Source organism: Mixophyes fleayi, chromosome 7 (assembly GCF_038048845.1).
Source record: "Mixophyes fleayi isolate aMixFle1 chromosome 7, aMixFle1.hap1, whole genome shotgun sequence".
In the NCBI taxonomy this organism is placed as follows: domain Eukaryota; kingdom Metazoa; phylum Chordata; class Amphibia; order Anura; family Limnodynastidae; genus Mixophyes; species Mixophyes fleayi.
The window spans coordinates 82,248,436-82,268,725 of NC_134408.1; the positions used below are offsets into that span (position 1 = coordinate 82,248,436).

The 20,290-nt window shown below is 45.9% G+C and overlaps 1 protein-coding gene across 1 annotated transcript in view; it reads left to right on the plus strand.

The window, feature by feature from the left end:
• Nucleotides 1-5,876: 5,876 nt before the first annotated feature.
• Nucleotides 5,877-20,290, plus strand: part of INPP1 (inositol polyphosphate-1-phosphatase) — a 74,469-nt gene continuing 60,055 nt past the window's right edge. The window contains exon 1 of the mRNA XM_075180048.1: nt 5,877-5,983. The gene's annotated coding sequence lies outside the window, so the exon portion shown is untranslated. The remainder of the gene's footprint in view (nt 5,984-20,290) is intronic.

Genomic DNA, 20,290 nt, shown 5'->3' on the forward strand with positions numbered 1-20,290 from the left:
ACAAACACAAAGGACAAACTACACTAACTACAGACACACTCTCAACACAGTCACACACAAGTAACACAGACAAAGGACAAGTCAAATACAAAAAATACAAGACAGAAAATAAATGAGAAAATAAATGTACAAAACAGAAAAATACCACAGGACTACTCACACTTCAATCAGATATCGCTCCTCCAACTCTCACCAACTATCACAAAGCACAATCCTCCAAACTCCTCTCTCAAAACTCCTCAAAACCCTATCAAAAAAGTGGCAGGCCAGTGCTTTATATAGGGCTTATGATGTCAAATCTCCTGACTTTGAAAATAGGCAATAGTAACAGGCCATGAGACAGGTGTATTTTTCAAAAAAACCGCCTTCACACGAAAGCGCCGTCATTTAAAGCAAAAACGCCATTTTCTATTAAAGCCGCCGGCGGCTTTGAGCATTACATCCCGCCGTGACATCGCCGGCGGCTTCAAATTGAACATGAAATGCGCCCATGCATCACGCCTGATAGTAAATCTAGCCCAAGGCCTGTTTCAAGGCTTCAAAGGCAGAGATAGCAATTGGAGACCAGTTTTCTGTGTCAGCTTCCTTGCGGGTCAAGGCTGTGATAGGAGCAACGAGAGTAGAAAAGGAGCTGATAAATTTTCTATAATAGTTAGCGAACCCTAGGAACCTATGTATTGCTTTAAGATTCGAGGGTCGCACCCAGTCGAGAATGGCCTGCACCTTCACGGGATCCATGACGAATCCTTCCAGGGAGATGACATACCCCAAAAATGTAACTGTGGAAACCTCAAACTCGCATTTTTCTAATTTAGCGTAGAGGTGAGGATGGCGGAGTTTCCGAAGAACTAGTTGTACATGTTCACGATGTTGTTTAAGGGACTGAGAATAGATCAGAATGTCATCTAGGTAGACGACTACAAAGGAGCCCAGAAATTCACGAAGGACATCATTAATTAGGTCTTGAAAGACGGCTGGAGCGTTACTGAGGCCGAAAGGCATGACAATGTATTCGTACTGGCCTGTTTGGGTATTGAAGGCAGTTTTCCACTCGTCGCCTTCACGGATACGAATCAGGTTGTATGCTCTTCGGAGGTCAATCTTAGAGTAGATCCTGGCTCCCTTAAGCTGGTCAAAGATGACCGAAATGAGTGGCAAAGGGTATGTGTTTTTTATGGTTATCTTTTCAGCCCTCGTTAGTCAATACAGGGCCTCAGGCTGCCGTCCTTCTTGGCCACAAAGAAGAAACCTGTCCCTGCAGGTGACTTAGAAGGCCTAATAAAGCCTTTCCGCAGATTTTCCTCTATGTACGATTCCATGGCTAATGTCTCTGCAATAGTCAGGGCGTATAACCTTCCCTTGGGTAGTTTGGAACCTGGGATAAGATCAATCGCACAGACGTACTCCCGGTGAGGAGGGAGAATATCTGCTTCCTTCTTGGAAAAAACATTGAGAAATTCCTGATAAGGAAAGGGCAGCTGCTCTGGGCAAGTATGAGAAACCCTAAGTGGCAAGGATAAACAAGAGGAGGAGCACAGAGAGCTCCACTTGGTTATCTCACCTGTAGACCAATCGATACTGGGATTATGGAGGGCCAACCACGGATAACCCAGGATAAGAGGTACCGAAGGACAATGAATTAAGTACAGAGAGTTGGTCTCGGAGTGAAGGGCACCCATCTTCAGCAGAAGAGGAGGTGAGCGATGATGGATCTCACCTTTATTCAAGCGATTCCCATCTAGCCCGTGTACAGCGATAGTAGTTTCCAGAGGAACAGCTGAGAAACCCAGGGACCAGGCAAGCGTCAAGTCTAAAAAGTTTCCAGCGGCTCCACTATCCACAAATGCAGGAATATAAATTTCCTGTCCACCATACAAGAGTTGGGCAGGTATTAGTAGGGAATCCTTCGGAGAGAATACCTGTAGGCCTAAGTCTACTCTCTCCATGTTCACTTGTTATGGTCTTTTCCCGGTCTGACGGGCAAGAACGGAGCAAATGGCCCTTTTCTCCGCAGTATAAGCAGAGGCCCAGATTGCATCTCCGAGTGCGTTCTTCTGAAGACAACCGATATACTCCCAGTTGCATTGGTTCAACTTGATCAATGGGAGAGGTTGGAGAAGGCACAGGTGAAAAGGCCGAAGGATTTTCCTTCTCAGCTTCCCTTTCTCTGTATCTTCTGTCGATTCGAATAGCCAATTGCATGAGTTCCTCTAGCGATCCAGCAATAGGATACTTGACAAGCGCATCCTTAATTCGTTCGGACAGACCCAATCGGAACTGACTACGAAGAGCTAGGTCATTCCATTCACAGTCTGAGGACCAACGCCTGAAGTTGGAGCAGTAATCTTCTGCAGAACGTCATCCTTGCGTTAAGGACTGCAGTTGCGCATCTGCAGAGGCCACTCGATCCGGGTCATCATAGATCAAACCAAGAGCTTGAAAGAATGCATCCACAGATTGCAGCTGAGGACTGTTAGGATCCAAGCTGAATGCCCAAGATTGAGGATCCTCTTGAAGAAGGGAGATAATAATTCCCACTCTTTGCTGAGGAGATCCGGACAAAAGTGGCCTTAGTTTGAAATAGAGCTTGCAGCTTTCACGAAAATTACGGAAGAGTCTGCGGTCTCCTGAAAAGCGATCGGGTAGGTTCATTTTGGGTTCCACCACAATAGGCTGAGTGGCTTGTGAGGCTCTTGACGCTTGTTCTTGGGCGGCTTGCCGCTGAGACAACTCTTGGACCATTTGGGACCGAGTAGATAGTTCACTCACTTCAAGAGTAAATCTTTTTGGGCCGGTTATAATGTTAGGAACCCCTCAAACCGTGACGGCAAAACCCGGAGTCTGCTCTGAGAGTCTGGTATTCGCTGTTGCCCCTAGTGGTGGGGACACACTTGGCTGCAGACTCACAGAGGGTCGTGGGATGCGTACCAGCTGGGGGAACCCAGGAAGGCAGAATGAAGTCCAGGCAAGGGTCGAGGGCCGGCAGCAGACAGAGTATCCAATGGACGAGCCAAGGTCAGAGGTCACAGGCAGAACAGCAGCGTAAGAGTCCAGGCAGAAGGTAGGGGGCACAGGCAATCAATCGTAGTCAGTAAACAAGGAAAGGGTTGGCAACAATTATCAGAAATAAAACTAAACAGAGAGCAAGGGACACAGCAGGCTTAGTATGCAGCAAGCAGGAACTATAACCGTCAGGAAGGCTTTGCCCCTTCCTGCCTTAAATAGCAGCATGGCCCAATGAGAGAGATGCAGTCCCAGGAAAGGTAATTGTCCAGCTGGCCCCTATTGTTATTTGCGCACGCGCCCGGCTGTCCTAAATGCCGAAGCGCAGCGCTGCACAAAGAATGCGTCCCGTCCGTTGCCTTGGCAACGGCCAGGACAACCCGGATGTCACGTCCCGATCATCCAGACAGCCGGGACGCGAGGGCAGAGAGTCGTGGCGGCGCCCGGAGCCGCCGCGCCTCATGGCACTAGCTCCTGTTTCTGGTAGAGAGAGAAAGGGGTACACTGCAGTAAATTTAGGTATACCAATGTCAGGGGATACAATACTCCATCCACGTCTCCAATCTGACACGTTAACATATGAAGGGTCACATCCATATCTATTTGACACGGATGGATGTTGGAGACAAGAAGACGCTATATTGTGTCAAGGGAATCATGAAAGAGTACTCAGGCAACAGTGCTGGAATACTGAAGGATCATGTTTTATGGATGTTAGTTCAAAGTCATCATCTAATTTAAAGTATCTGGGTAAAGGTTACTGGTGCTGGTATCAATTTCAAAATGCCTTGTGTACTGTTTATGCTACTAGCTGCACCCAAAGAGGAAATCTACCCCAAGGAGCATATTGTACTCTTAATCCCACTCTAGGTATCGATGTAGCAGACGAGATGGGAAGAACACCAGTGACCTCACTTGGTTTTGGGATAGAGCTCAAGAACTGGCTGCTCAACATCGGGAAGGAGGACGACATCTTGGAGAAACTCAAGCAGATGGAGAAACAAACGACCATCAAGCTGAAACATGATGCCATCAAAATCACAAAGATCCTGCACGCCCTCGAGGAAGACGCCTAAGTATCGTGGTGGGAAAGCATATATGGTTACAGTCCAAAAGCAACATCATTTTTCAATCTCCTCATACATCCCATAATAGTTCTCATTTTGCTGGTATTAATCCTATATATTGTACTACTGGTTTGTCTACAGAAAGATAAAAAGAATGACTAAAGAACTCAAAGACACTGTAAAACTATACAAAGAAGAACAACGTATAAGGACTATAAGACAACAAATGTCGAACTATTAAGGGAGGGGGGTTATGGGCTGTTATAGACTAATTCATTTATGGACTAGTTAGTAAACCAACTACATGGAAGATATTTGTTATGCACCACCAGATAAAACAAGATTCTAATTTTTTATGGACTTCACTATTAATGGTGCAATATTTGTTATGTTTATAGAATATCCCTTGGGAGAGGGGATACTTTTTCCACTATGGATCTTTTAGGGGGTTTTCCTGGGATGTCGTAAATTGCATAGAGGTTTTTTCTCTTCTCCATAGTCGGTAGGAAGAGGACAAGTGAAAGTTGGTGATCATTGGGGTCTCTCTGTCTCTCCCTCTTCCTGGATTCTTATCCATCTGGATTTGACTCTAATAGAACATTCAAAGTATTTAATATCCTTCAAACATCATTTAGATCTGCTTTCTGCTTGAAAATTCATATACAGAACTTGTGAAAAGACTTATAACTTGAAAAGGACTCTGCTAACCTTGGAATAGAGATATCGTTAATTTTATTTCAATGCTTCAGGACTTTAAACAAGATCTACACCTAACAAGTATTACTCAAGGAATCTTTCCAAGATATCTATTTATGGACTTCCTCAAGGATTTTGATTGTGGACTTCTGAAGATTACCAACCGTTCTTATGGACTTCCTTTGAACTTAATGATTTTTTTTTGTTCCTTTAAAAACTGTCTTATAATGTTATGTTTTATGTTGTTTCAAAAGTGAGTATATAATAGTACAAAATACACTTAGAGACAAATGATTTTAAGTAAACCTTCCAACTTGTTGTGGCTGATTACTGACAACAGGGGGTATGTGAAGGAGCTCCTATATCGCCACTGATGACAAAGTTGCGGTGGGTGGAGCTTGAGCCACGCCTAATGACCACTAGCATTCCACTGCTGTTTACATGTGCCAAACTTATACGCAGGTTAAGATATGAACTGGCTGAAAGCCAGAGCATTTCAAACAAAGAAATTGTCTCTCACATGTGGCATTTGGCAGAGAGCGTTGCAAACAAAGAAAACATGTGCTCACAGGGCAGGAAGTCACAGCTAAAAAACACAGAATAGTTAGTCATCATTGCAGGCAATGTTCAGTTATGGGAGGTGTGGTAAAGCTAACAAGCCCCACCTGAACCAATGCATTCTGGGTAAAGGTTTATAAGCCTAGAAGAGGGAACATCTTTTCCATCTGGAGCCTACAGGACACACACATATTATCTGTATTGTATGTATGCATTTATGTATTGTATGTTTGATTATCTTTGTAAAGTAAAACAAACAAAAAAAAACAAAACTTGTGTTTGTGTCTCATTTATGCTGGCAGCTTCGTTATTATGCATCATGTGACCAGGCTTCTACAACAATGCTTTTATGAATGAATCCAATGTTCCATTGGTTATTTCAGATCATGTGACCACCGACTGATTTATTGGCAAGTTCAAACCACGTGAGCACACTAGGAGTAGTAATTAACAACCTCTTTTTTAGATCATAGTGCCGAGAAACACGTCAGGCAGACCAAGTTTTGTTTTACATTTTTGAGAATCAAGTGACCATTTCCTCAAACCCCGGGGTTGGACTATTTGTGTATCTGCATACAGAAGTATATCTCTACACAGATTCAGGCAACTGTGGGTGGAATCAGGAGTTAGAAGTTGGAAATGAGCAGTTCGTCACACAGGTTGGAGATTTGCTATTCATTACAAGCTATATTTTGTCCATTACTTAGTGTCCGTTTCGATAGTAGATATGCACACGTAGCTGTGCAGAATATTGTCAAAACCAGTCCTTTGTTAACTGGTAATTTATCATTTATCCATAATATGTTGGACTTTTGAACTGTGCTGTGCTCCCAACTTTATTTCCCCCACTGATCTGCATCAAGTGTCTGGACTGTATTGATACTGTACTATATGGTCACACCAAATTTATTCTATTTGCTTTTTATTATGTGTGCATTGGTTTGCATTCAATATTTTATTTTTATATATTAAACTATACTGTACTGATTTTAAGTTTTGCGCTATCTGTTTTTTTAGTTTTTCTTGTAAAGTAAAAGACTTGTACCTTTCTGCCTGTTTTATATGTTTAGATAACTGGAATGAATAGGATGAATGGATGCTTATATAGATAATGCAGTATAGTGAAGTAAATGATAGATTGGTATTTATTTAGCGATTAACATATAATGGTGGGCTATCTGACATGGAAGTCAATAGATGTGTAATACTTAGGCCGTATACATAGCCTTGTGTCACGGTTTGGTAAACTGGATTCTCAGATCTGCCCAACTTGGTACTACTCCTAGCAAGGCGCGGAGTCTAACTAACAGGTGGTTTTTACCAGGGACCACCTCAAGGTGGTTTGGACTTAGCTGCGTCCGTCCGCAGGTTGCGGCCCTTACCAGGAGTGTGAGGCGAGACCCTTTATGGGAGTAAGTAGAATAACAAGAACAAGATGTTGCAGGAAAGCTGTAACACAAGACCTGTAGCCAACGGGACAGTGGAGTCAGATGAAGCGTAAGCTTTTTAGCCAGCGGCACAGTAGAGACAGATGAAGTGTGAGCTCTTTAGACAGCGGCACAGTAGAGACAGGTGGAGCATGAGCTCTTTAGCCAGCGACGCAGTAGAGGCAGATGAAGTGTAAGCTCTTTAGCCAGCCGGAGAGTGGAGACAGATGAAGCGTGAGCTCTTTAGCCAGCGACACTGTAGAGACAGGTGGAGCATGAGCTCTTTAGCCGGCGTCACAGTAGAGACAGGTGGAGCATGAGCTCTTTAGCCAGCGGCACAGTAGAGACAGATGAAGCATAAGCTCTTTAGCCAGCAGCACAGTAGAGACAGGTGGAGCATGATCTCTTTAGCCAGCAGCACAGTAGAGACAGGTGAAGCATGAGCTCTTTAGCCAGTGGCACAATTTAGACAGATGAAGCGTAAGCTCTTTAGCCAGCGGCACAGTAGAGGCAGGTGGAGCGTGATCTCTTTAGCCAGCGGCACAGTAGAGACAGGTGGAGCGTGAGCTCTTTACCCAGCTGCACAGTGGACACAGATAAAGTATGAGTTATTTTGCCAGCGGCAGAGTGAAGACAGATGAGGTGTGAGTAATTCAGCCAGCGACACAGCGGAGACAGGTGCAGCGTGAGTAGTTCAGCCAGCGGCACAGCGGAGACAGGTGAAGCGTGAGTTGTTCTGCCAGCAGCACAGCGGAGACAGGTGAAGCGTGAGTAATTCAGCCAGCAACACAGTGGAGACACGTGCAGCTTGAGTAGTTTAGCCAGCCAGTGCCACAGCGAAGACAGGTAGGTGCTGAATATTCAGAGTAGAACACTCAGGGGACAAGACGGTAAGTCTAACCAGGCACAAACTCGATCAACAGGCACTGAGGAGAAGGGGGAAGTGCCTTTTTTTATTATTTTTATTTATGAGGTAGAGAACAACAATAAGCACAATGGTTACATTGAGCATGGTATCACACAATATGTTTGCAAGTATAAAGACACTCGGATAAATGTTACAGACAAATTGTATGTCCCAATGGCATGTATCAAGATCCTCTTGGTTTGTTAGCATTTGAGGAACAAGTACATATATGAGCATAGGGACACAGGCCAGCACCCCCTAACGCTTCCTAACTAATCAGATGACTTTTTTTTTTTTTTATATAATTTTTTATTTTCAGTGGTCAATCAAGAAAATACAGACAAACGATAACACTGTGTAGCATACACAGTAAAATCACAACAGTTATTGTGGTGTATCGCATATTAGGAAACCTTTAGACAAAAATGACCGGTTTTTACATTTTTAAAGAGTAATATAAAATGGGTGCAGGAACAAAAGGGATTGCGGGGGAGGGGTGAGGGGGGTAGGACCACAAAGATAAACACTGTAAGTATTTATAGGATAACTAGGGTGTGTTGAGCCTATAGCAGAGGGGGAGATATGTGTCGGAAAGAGTTAGGGTCATCGCACATGGGTCAGGTCAGAGGACGCGGAGCATTGAGGGGGGAAGGTGTGTTCCACGGCTAGCCATGGAGCCCAGACTTGACTGAAGACGTGGCCTCTATCGTGGAGGTAGTACGTAATCTCCTCCATAGCGGCCACGTGCCAAATCTGCCTCTTGAGAGCCAAAAGGGATGGAGGTGAGGTCTTTTCCAATTAAGGGCTATGAGTGATTTGGCTGCTGTCAGGATGTGGGCAGTTAATTTTTTGGAGAATTTATCCAGCTCTTGGGGAGGGTAACATAAAAGAAATATCCAGGGATCTTTCGGGATGGGGGCTTCAAAAAGGGTATTTAGGAAACTATGGACTGAATCCCAGAAGGTGGTGATAATCGGGCAAGACCACTAAATATGAAACATCGTACCCCTTTGGCCACAGTCCCGCCAACAGCAGGGCGAGGAAGAGGGAAACATTCTATGGAGTCTTGTGAGAGTGTAATACCAACGGTAATAAATTTTGTAAGAGGTTTCCTTGAGTTTAGTTGATATAGAGCATTTAGCTATCTCCAGTCTCATGTCCTCCCAAGCCTCTTCATCCGGGGGAGGACCAAGGTGTTTTCCCACTCGTCTTCATGAGGGTTTGGAGAGGGAAGGGCAGAAGTGAGAAGAATGCTATATATTTGAGAAATCATGCCCTTGTCCAAGGGATGTTTTCTACAAAGAGATTCAAATGAAGTAAGGTCCCTAAGAACATAGGTTGGTGGCAGGGATCGCAAGAAATTATTAATTTGGAAGAATTCAAAGGGGCTGAGGATTTGGGACGGGGATTGGGGTTGGAGATCCGCTAGCGAAAGCCAGCGGCCCTGTTTGGAAAAATCTACTGGAAATTTAAGCCCTGCACGAGACCAGTTACGGTGGATTGTAGAGGCAGATCCGGGAGGGAACACCGGGTTATGCCAGATGGGGGTTAAAGGAGATATTGCAGTTGAAAGTTTTAGTTTGAAGGAGTTGGAGTCCCAGAGCATAGCATCAAATTTGATAGAAGGCTGTGCTCTAACAGCAGGGGGGTGACAAGCGGGTGATACGCCCCAGAGAGAGGAGAGATCGGGCAGGGTTAGATGGGCCAATTCTATATAAAGCCATGCAGTGGAGCCAGAGGGAGCGTAGGAGGCAACGATTTGCGAAAGGTGGGATGCCAAATAGTATAATTTGATGTCGGGAAGGCCTCTTCCTCCTCCAGGGATTGGTCGTTTTAAGATATTGGATGAGACTCTAGGAGGTCTATGGTTCCAAATAAAGGGGGTGAGTGCCTTCTGGATGTTGGCAAGGAAAGAGGCAGGGACAGCTACCGGAAGGGTTTGGAAAAGGTACAGCCATTTTGGGAGTATGTTCATTTTGACAGCTATGATCCTGCCCAGCCACGAAATAATAAGGCGGTTCCAGGAGGTCAGGTCTGATTGCGCCTTGGAGAAAAGGGGTAGGAAATTCTCATGAAAGAGGAGGTCATAGCGAGAAGTGAGAAAAACCCCCAGGTATTTGATCTTCCTGTTCTTCCATTGGAAATTAAAGTTAGCCCGGAAGAGCTCGGTATCCCGAGGGGAAACATGAAGCAGCATGGCCTCTGACTTGGTGTAGTTTATCTTATAGCCCGAAACATCGCTGTAGTTCTGAAGGATAGCATATAGGTTGGGCAAGGAGATCCCCGGTTGGGTAAGCGATAGGAGGATATCGTCTGCGAAGAGTGAGATCTTGGAGTTCGTATTACCCACCTTGACCCCCTGTATGCTAGGATTAGACCTAATTTGGGAGCCAGAGGTTCAATTATCAGAGCAAATATCAGAGGGGAAAGGGGGCAACCCTGTCGTGTTCCATTTCGAATGGAGAATGATTCTAAGGGAGTGCCATTAATCAGGACTTTAGCAGTAGGGGTGGTGTATAAAGCTAGGACGCCAGTGAGGAAGTCGCCAGCGAAGCCGAACGACTCAAGAGCCGCTTTCATAAAGTCCCAAGAGAATCTGTCAAATGCTTTTTCAGCATCCAGAGAGAGCATAATAGTTTGGGATCTCCTGGAATTTGTAATATGGATGATGTCAATGGCACGTCTGGTATTGTCCCTCGCCTGGCGTCCCGGGATAAACCATACTTGGTCATACTGGATCAGAGAAGGGAGGAAGGCATTCAGATGGTTTGCTAGGATTTTGGCATAAATTTTCAAATCGAGATTGAGGAGAGAAATTGGCCTGTAGCTAGCACAGTGGAGCGAGTCTTTACCGTCTTTAGGGATAACTACAATTTTGGCCTCCAGCATCTCTGATGGGAGAGGGTCACCTTGGAGAGTGTTGTTATAAAGGGATTTGAGATGAGGGGCCAACAAATCAGAAAATTTCTTGTAGTATGCGGCCGTAAACCCGTCAGGGCCTGGGGATTTACCACTGTTTTGTCCCTTGATGGCTTGATGGATCTCGTCTGTCGAGATCTCTTCATTGAGAAGTGAAAGGGCTTGGTGGGATAATTTAGGTAGCCTGGCTTTGGCAAGAAAGTCAGTGATCAGGGCGGAGGGGGTTTTCAGTGTTGGGGAGGAAGCGGGAGCCGGGAGGTTATAAAGAGCAGTGTAAAAGTGTTGAAATGCTGACCTGATATCTGCTGGATCGTGAGTTAACTGGTTATGTGAATCACGGATAGCAATAATATTTCTATGTGTTCTAGCTGTACGCAGCCGTGATGCAAGAATTTTGTCAGCTTTGTCTCCTCTTTCATAAAAAGTCTGACGGAGCCATTTAAGGCGTGTGGCCGCTTATTTAGAGAGAAGGAGGTTTAGTTTGGCTTTGGTTTCCCGGAGGGCTGTCAGGTTTGCGGGATCAGGGGTTGCTTTGTGCTGGGCTTCTAGGGTTTGGAGTTGGATGGAGAGCTCATTGGTTCGGGTGAGGAATTATTTTTTGTGTCTGGAGGCCATGCTGATCAAGTGTCCCCTCAAGACCGCTTTGTGCGCAGTCCATAAGGTGGCTTTGGGGACTTCTAGAATATCATTTAGCTCAAAGTAGTCCTCCAGTCTAGTCCTAATCTGAGATACTATATTCTTATTGTGAAGAAGGGAGTCATTAAGACGCCAGGTCATTGGGCGAGGTCGGGGTAGGAGGTTAGAGATGTCAATTGTAAAAGGGGCATGGTCAGACCAAGTCAATGGGTGGATTTGGACCGCCTGGAGGTTTAGGGCCAAATCATGGCTGAGCAGGATCATATCTATACAGGAGTATGAGCCATGGGGTGAAGAATAAAATGTGTAATCGCGTGTTGTTGGCTCCTTCACTCTCCAGGAGTCATATAGAAGCTGGGATTTCATGAGATCGAGAAGGGATTTAGTGGATTGTGGGTCTGCTGAGAGCGGAACAGTGGCCATCAGGGCAGAACGGTCGATGGTGGTGTTCAGAACAGTGTTAAAGTCGCCCGCTACAATAAGATCCCCCTGTCTAAAACGAGTCAGTAGGGAATCTAGTTTGGTGAAGAAGCGGTGTTGGTGTTGGTTAGGGGCATAAACGTTTACTAGTGTACAGAGCTTGTTGTTTAGCTTAACTATCAGAATGAGATAACGTCCGTCTTTGTCAGCGAGAGAATTGTTAAGCTCAAATGTGAGGTGACGTGCCAGTAAGATCGAGACCCCTCGTTTTTTAGCTGAGTGATCACAGGCATGGTATGAGTCGGGATATAATTTAGAGCGGAGTTCGGGGTGAGAGTCATGTAGAAAGTGAGTCTCCTGTATGAAAATTAGGTCTCCCCTATGATATTTAAGGGTCACGTGAAGTTTACTTCGTTTCTGGGGACTATTTAACCCTTTTACATTAAGGGAAAGGACCCTAAGACCCATGTGCGATGAGAGAGAGGAAGATAAAATGAGAGCAAGAGATGAAAGGGTAAGGTGGGAGATCTGAGTAAACCTGACGTGGTATCTGAGTGGTTCTTGGGGCACATATAGTGGAGAATGGAGCAAAAAAGATCCTTAGCTTATTGTGGTCTATTTGAGTAAGGAAGGGGGCGGGGAGAAGGGGATGGAGGGAGGGTGGAGGGAGGTGGTCACACGGCGGAATAGGCCGGGACCTGTGGTGCCGACATTGGGAAGGGAGGCTATGAGCCAATAAGGCACATAGGTCAGCAAGGGAGCCTAAAGCTCCCGGGGGGAGTGGCAGAACATCCGAAGGATGCATCAGGAGGGTCCAAATAGTAGGGGTGAGGTGCGCACCCTCCTAGGGTTTTGAGATGGGGCTCTGGAAATGAAAGAATAATGAAGTGATGTGCGGAGCAGCCGGGTAGTATGGAGAGGGAAGATAGAAGGGGGGGCTTATGGTAGGGGGATAGTAGAAAGGCGGAGTAATGGGAGATAAGAGGGGGAGAGATGGTGAGGAACAAAGGAATGTATGTAGCATAACACAGTAATACAACCAGTTATTTAAACTATACAGAATGGACTTATATCACATTAACTCGTAATGAACTAAACAACATTGTAGCCTCTGGCGTTCTCCTATCACACCTCCCCAGGGGCATCCGGAATAAAATAGAAAGGATGCCAATTGACCATGTGGGCGTCACGGTGGTGGCCCAAACGGCAAGTATAACAGGGATGCGCAAAGAGAGGACACCGCCAGAGGCACAGGAGTAAATAGAGACTGTTGAGCACTGAGAGTTCGGGAGACCAACCCTTAATAGAAGGGGGAGCCTCAAACAGAATCTAAGGGCCGATAGGTAATAACACACAATCAAAACATTGTAATATAGTGCGAGCATGTAAATCAGGCCTGTCAACAGTGTATTAAACAAAGCAGGTAGGTGGAGGGCTTTCGGAGTCAAAACTGTCAGGGAAGAGCTCTAGGCCTAAAGAGCGGGTGGGGTCCCGTGAAAGGCGGGAACCCTTAGGTGATATGCAGTATGGGATACAAGCCTTCAGTATGGGGGGACAGATAAGCTATAATGGACCCCAACATATAGAATCTTACAAAAGCTACATAGTAGCATAATAGAAACATTAAAAAGCACAGGTGAGGTCCCGCAAAAGGCGGGAGCCCTTAAACAGTATGTATACTTCCTCGGGGGGGGGGGAGCTAACAGATGTTGGGGCCCAACATATAGAAACATATAAAACAACATAATAATGGTGAAAACATGTGTAACAGGCATAACAACAGTAAATTAAACCAAACTGATAAACTGGAGGCCTCCTATAGCAAAATAGTCAGCATAGGGTTATGAGCTTAAGGCATAAGTGGGATCCCACAGAAGGTGGGGATTCCTAAGTAGCGTGTAGACAGTCTTTCTTCCGTGATCAGCCCTGGATCCAAACAGTGAAGAGGGGGAATGAGAGGGAGAAAGAGACAAAAAGATAAAACCTGATAAGCTGAGTCAAGTTGCTGAAGATCCAGTTGGCGATGCTGAGGTCCCAGGAACTGTGGTCCACTCTGAACGGGGGGCTTCATGTGTGGACGGTCTTTGTGATCTCTGGGGAAGAGGAGAGTCCACGGGAAGGTCAGCGTTATCGGTGGTGATGCCAAGCTTGGGAATTAGAGATTGAGCTTCAGGAAGAGTCCTGGCCGTAAGCATTGATCCCTGGTGCCATACTAGAATACGAAAGGGGAACCCCCAGCGGTATTTGATGTTTCGTTTCCGGAGAAGTGTAGTAAAGGGCTTGAGGTCTCTCCGTTTGGCCAGGGAAGGGGGGATAAATCCTGGAAGATTTGTAAGTTGGAGTTGTCGAAAGTGATCATCTGAAGCCGGCGGACCTCTTTCATGATGGCTTCTTTTGCTGTAAAGTAATGTAATCTGAGGATAACATCCCTAGGTTGAGATGGATCTTGGGAGCGAGGTCTCAGTGCTCGATGGGCTCGATCGAGAAGAAGTTGATCTTCAGGAGTCGAGGGAGAGAGCTGGGTAAAAAGTTTCTTAAGGTAGAGATCCAGGTGGGTGGGTTCAACCTGTTCTGGGATCCCCCGAATTCTCAGGTTGTTATGTCGAGCACGGTTGTCTTGATCTTCCTGCCCATTTTGTAGCTGGGTGATGTCATTTCGTATTTGATGGAGATTAGTTTGAAACGACTGTTGGTAGGTCACCACTTCTTCAACCCGATGCTCCAGGTGATTTGTTCTATCCCCAATTTCAACAACGTCGGCTTTCAGGGAGTGGAGAGCCTGTACAGATGCTTTGACGTCCCTAACCTCTTTGAGGAGGGATACAAAATCCCAACGGGTGATAGGTGACTGATCGTCATCGTCGGGATCTGAATCAGAGTTTCCAGGAGATGACTCAAGTTTGTCATTGCTTTGTTTGGCAGGCATCTTGTTTCTGGAGAGGTAGGGAAAGAGGTCGCCACTTGGGGGTTTCTTCCCCCCTCTTGGCATCGTAGTAAAAGTGGGGATTAACAGAAAGGGAGAAAAGCGTAGAGGATGGAGGTCGGCTGCTCTGTAGTGTAGATCTCAGTGCTAGGAGGGGTGCATGGGCACACTCTGCATCAAGTCATCCCCGGCCTGAAAGGAGAGGAGGTGGCAGAGGGAGACAAAGGACTCAAGATTTAGGTCCACAGGTACAAACCTCAGTGGCTGGTGCCCAAGCTTGGTGGTATAGTGATGTTGAGCTTGTGGAAGCCTGGTGTACTAAAAACGAAGTGGTTCAGATTGTGATATGAGAGAATCCTCGTAGCGGAAGTATTGGTGTTTTGTTCAATTGGAGAACCAATTATAATCTTTATAGACCGTAGTGGAGGTGATCCATCTTGCGGGGGTACCCCGAAGCAATGCAAGGGGTGCAATGAGGAAGCAGGGGGGTGAATAAGGACAGCTGTGTGTCCACTGCAAGAGAGTCAGAACTGGCAGGAGTAAAGTCAATGTGCTGCTAATTAGACTGGTGTTCTTGTCTCAGCAGGGGGGATACCCCACTATCCTCAACTTACATCCAAAAGGTGGGAGATGGAGGGGAGCTGTAGTGCTGGTAGTCTGAAGACTCTGCCCGGAACTCCCACAGGTGGGACAGGAGTGGGGCAGGGGTGACCTAGTTTTGCCAATAGGGGTGGGGGGAAAAGAGGAAGATGTTTGTACCTCTAAGCAGGGTCACTGACTCCCTTCCAGGCAAACCGGAAGTGCCGCGGCGAAACCGGAAGTGAGGGGTCCGCGGGGAGGCTGAAACTTTAGGCTGGGGCTTCAACCGGAAGTAGGCCGCCGAACTCGTCCCGGGTAAATCGCGAGGCGTGCAGCCGATGGAGCCAGCGGTGAACCACAGGAGGCTGGGGGGTCTGGATGCAGGGCAGCCAGAGGGGAAGCAACGGATCTGTCTCTCAAGGTGTCCACTGACACAGGATGCCCAGCTAGCCACAGGAGGATTCAGAGCAGGTATTTCAGAGGGTCCAGCGGTAAATCAATTATTGGATGGCTGCTGGAGGACTCCACAAATAGAGGACCGTGTTTGTGAATGTCCCGTGGCAGGGATGTCCCAAAATATAGAGGGATAAGGGTCTCAGGATCAGGGGAGCTCAGGCAGATGCTGCCATTCGAGATGGTGTCCTAGCCACGCCCCATCAGATGACTTTTTGTTCAATCGGAGGATCACCAACACACATTCGTAACTCGTACTATTCTGTATTGTGGAAGCTCTTCTACATTTGTGTTCGTATATGTTGCGGTAATAAGCCTATCAAGCTCTCCCATGTGTAAAAGAAATATTCAACCCTGCTCTCTTTCTGTAATGAGGTTTCAATCCAATCCATACGGAAAATATGGTAGAGTTTTTGTCGGAAAAGTGAGAATGTGGGTGGCTCTTTCTGGGCCCAGACTTAAAGAATGCTCTTCCTCACTGCCGCCGATATAGCAAGCAATAATTTTCTACAACCCTTGTCCACCTTAATCTCTGAAGGCAAAATTCCGAAAATCGCCCACTCCGGGGATAATGGAACATAATTATTAAATGAGCGAGTGAGTATCTCCAGATCTGGACCCAGAAACGTCTAATAGGAGGGCACTCCCAAAAACAGTGTGTCAGATCTGCCTGATGAGCTCCACATTTTGGGCTTAGGTGATTGTCCGCCAAGCCAATTTGAAAACGCCTGGATGGGGAGAGATAGGCTCTGTGGAAAATTTTTGAATAAGTCATAGCTGGGATTAGACGCATCTGTTTTGTCAAGGCTTTTAAAAGAAGATCTGGGGTCATAGAAGGGAAACGTTCCTACCATTGTGCGATACCCATCTTAGAATTATTATAATCAAACCAATGGCGTAAGAAAGAATAGTGTTGTGAAATAGCTTGATGTAACGGGACCAGCTTAGCCTGAATTGGATCTAGCGGATTGTCCCAATCTATCGGGGATAACTTATTTAAAACAGTTTTAATATAATGTTGGCATTGAAAATAAGCCACATTATAAGCTCGAAGGGGGGGGGAATACAGAAGAGGCTTGGTCATGGGACATGGGTTTACGAGATACCTTATCGAACAGTGAATGGATTGTTGAGATTCCTAATTTTTACCACATTGTAAAAGGATAGAAAGCCATGCAGTCCTGAAATTCTGGGTTATGTAATAATGGAAGATGCAAAGAGGCATACGGGTTTAATCTGAACTGTCTACAAAGTTGTTGCCATAGTTTATAGGTAGTAAAGAGGATTGGATTATCTCTAACCAAATCCGGTAACTCCTGTTTGTGCATGTGAATGAACGCACAAAGGTTTATTTCCAGTAGAAAGTTCTGATCAAGTATAGTACAGGTATATGTAGATGTATTATGGATCCAGTCTCGAAGATGTCTCAACTGGGCCGCCTGGTTATATTGGGCCACGTTTGGTAAATTGAAACCCCCTCTCTCTCTTGGTTGTTGCAATTTTATGAGTCCGATTCGGGCCTTCTTTGAGTTCCAGATAAATTTACGGAAAATCGAGTTTATTTTTGTCAAGTCTGAATTTGTTAGAAGTAGAGGAAGTATCTGCAGAGGGTATAGGAGTCTCGGAAAAGTAATAATTTTTATTAAATTAATCCGGCCACCCATGGATAAATTTAATCTGCTCCACCCATTTATTTTCTCGTTCAGCTTCCAGAATTGTTTTAGTAATGTTTAAGGGATAGAGCAGATGAATATTTTTCGGAAGACAAATGCCTAGGTGTGTCATGGAGGACTTCATCCATACAATAGGGATATCATGTGCCCATAATGGTTTGGTAACATCTTTTGCAAGATACATGGCTGATGATTTTTCAAAATTGACCCTAAAACCAGAGACGCGACCAAACCAGGCTATTCGAGCTATCAATGGTTGGAGGGAAGATTCTGGGTTAGAGATGTAAATCAATACATCATCAGCAAAGGCTGATAATTTTATTTCTTGAGTACCAATTTTGATACCCTCGAGGAGACTCCAACTCTGCAAGACTCTGAGCATGGGATCCAAAAATAAGTTGAAAAGTAAAGGGGAAAGAGGGCATCCCTGACGCGTACCACGGGTTATTGTCAGAGCTGGACTTTTGAGAAAATTAACCAGTAATGTAGTGGGATAAGTATAAAAAAAAAGGCTATTAAGGCCTTAAAATCACTATCAAAGCGTCTTATTGAAAGAATCTCATGAAGGTATGGCCAGGACACAGTATCAAATGCTTTCTGTGCATTGAGACTTAATAACATGTTTGTGGAAGGGGTCATTGTGGATGCTATTATGGCCGAAATTGCCGAGCGTACACCCTTTACCGAGTGACGTCCATTGACCAATCCTAATTGGTGAGGAGTTAACAAATGGGCGAGTATGCTTTGAAGTCTATTAGCCAATATTGTGGCCAACAGTTTATAGTCCATGTTGAGGAGAGTAATTGGACGATAAGAACCTTCCTCCTGAGGGTCGTTCCCAGGTTTGGGGAGGAGAATTGTGTTAGCGCTGTTAAAAGAAGGGTAGGATGGGCGTTCACTGTGAAGTTTACAAGAGTTCTGTCAGAATTGGTTGTATTTCTCCACGATGGGATCTTGTAATATTCGGCCGTCAGGCCATCAGGAACAAGGGCTTTGTGTAATTTCAATCCTTTGATTGCTAGATCTACCTCTAGACATGTAATATCTCCAGCAAGAATTTCCCTTTGATCAGGCGTTTGTTAGGAAACTCCCAAGTCAGTACAGTGAAACTCGGGAACTACTCAGAAGGCCAGGTGTTTGCTGGAGCCCCTAGTGGTGGGGACAGACTGGGCTGCGGGCCGACCGAGGGTAGAGTAGCGTATACTGACTTAAAGGAGTTTCCCAGAAGTGGAGTGATTGGTGGACTGTAGTATAAGAGGAATCCAAGGTCCAAAGGTCACAGGCACAGATGAAATATCCAAGGGCAAGCGAAGGGACAAACTCACAGGCAGAGAAGCAAAATCCGAATTCCAGGCAAAAGGTCAAGGTCAGAAGAGAAGGGTCACAGGTCCAATAACAAGCAGGGGTCAAACACGGGTGGTCAAATCTAAGGTAGCAGGAACCTAAACGGATAGTACAAGCAGGCAGCAGGACTGAGGACAGAACGCTATAACCGGCAGCGAGGCTGCAGACCTCACTGCCTTAAATGTACAGATGAGCCAATCAGAGTCTAGCTCTGAAAATACTTTCAGAAGCTGACTAATGAAAAAATCACAGTCTAATAGCCAGCAGGCTATTAAATCTTCCTGCGCAGCTGTCCCCTGTTGCCGGGACGCGGCGCTACAGGGCTGGGCGTCCGGCCGTTGCCTCAGCAACGGTCGGGAGTTAGGAGAAAGTGACGTCCCGGTCGTCATGGTGACGGCCGGGACGCTGGGGCAGGCAGGAAGCGAGCCACGGCGGCTGTGAGTACCGCCGCGGCTCGTGACAGCGTTGAGGGAAGTTTTGCTTTCCCTAGTAATTTAGACATCAGGGGGGTAAATGTATCCAGGTCCGATTTTGCAAATCCTGCGATTTTTATCGTGAGAGTTGAAACTCGCAGATGTATGAAGCTGAGATTTCATGCAAAATCGCCAGAGTTGTGCTTCTGTCAAAAGCGCTATTTGCTAGCAGCGTGTTGTATAAACACATCACTGTTACACTGCCTGTCAGTGTAAAAACTGTAAAGAATAGATGAAAGCTTAAAAAAAAAAAAGCGCGTGGGGTCCCCCCTCTATTCCTGCTTAACACTATTGCTGCCTGACTACTGCTGGTTCCGTGAAAATCGGGGAAAAAATTGCGTGGGGCCCCCCCCGATTTTCACTTAACCAGCACTAGGCAAACAAGCCTGGGTTGGCGGCACTATAGCAGTGGGACAAGCAGCAGGGGTCCCCCGGCCATAATGACTAACCAACCCTAGACTATTCAGCCCGGGGCTGGATTCACTAGGGAGTGGGGTCCGCCGAAAAAAATGAACGCCCCCCCCCCCCTAGAGACACACAGCCCAGTGCTGATAGCACTAGGGCTCTTCCTACTGCCCTAGTGCTATCAGCAGTTCCTACTAGCTAGGATCTCCGCTGCGCAATGAGCGTAGTTCATTGCGCATTGCGTTAGCTTTATTTACAGTTAGGTGATTTCCCCACTAGTGTGGGAAAATGACCTAATACAGTAAATAGACCTTGAGCAATGAACGTACGTTCATTGCGTAGCGGACCTCCTACTAGGTAGGAGGTGATTGCGGCGGCCCCCGTTTTTTTTTTTTTTTTTCTTCAATCAAGAACACAGATTCGGAGATGTACAAATATGGGGCCCCCCTGGCCGAAGAAATGAAACTACTATCAACAAGGGGACCCTCCTGGGCGAAGCAAAGAAGAGATTACAAGCCAGGACTTTGGATGGTATAAATAACTTTGGGGACTGGGGCAAGCCTGGACATTTGGATATACAAATTGTTTTTGAACTTTCTCAAGCCTGGACATTTGGATGGTATAAATAGCTTGGGGACTGGGGCAAGCCGGACTTTTGGATACAAATTTATTTGGGACATTTGTGACACCATGTATGTCAGGGCATGTTGGCACTTGTGGTTCTCCAAGTGCCAACATGCCCTGGCTGCCGTGGGTATGCTGGTGCTTGTAGTTATACAAGCAGCAGCATGGCCACACTATTTTGGG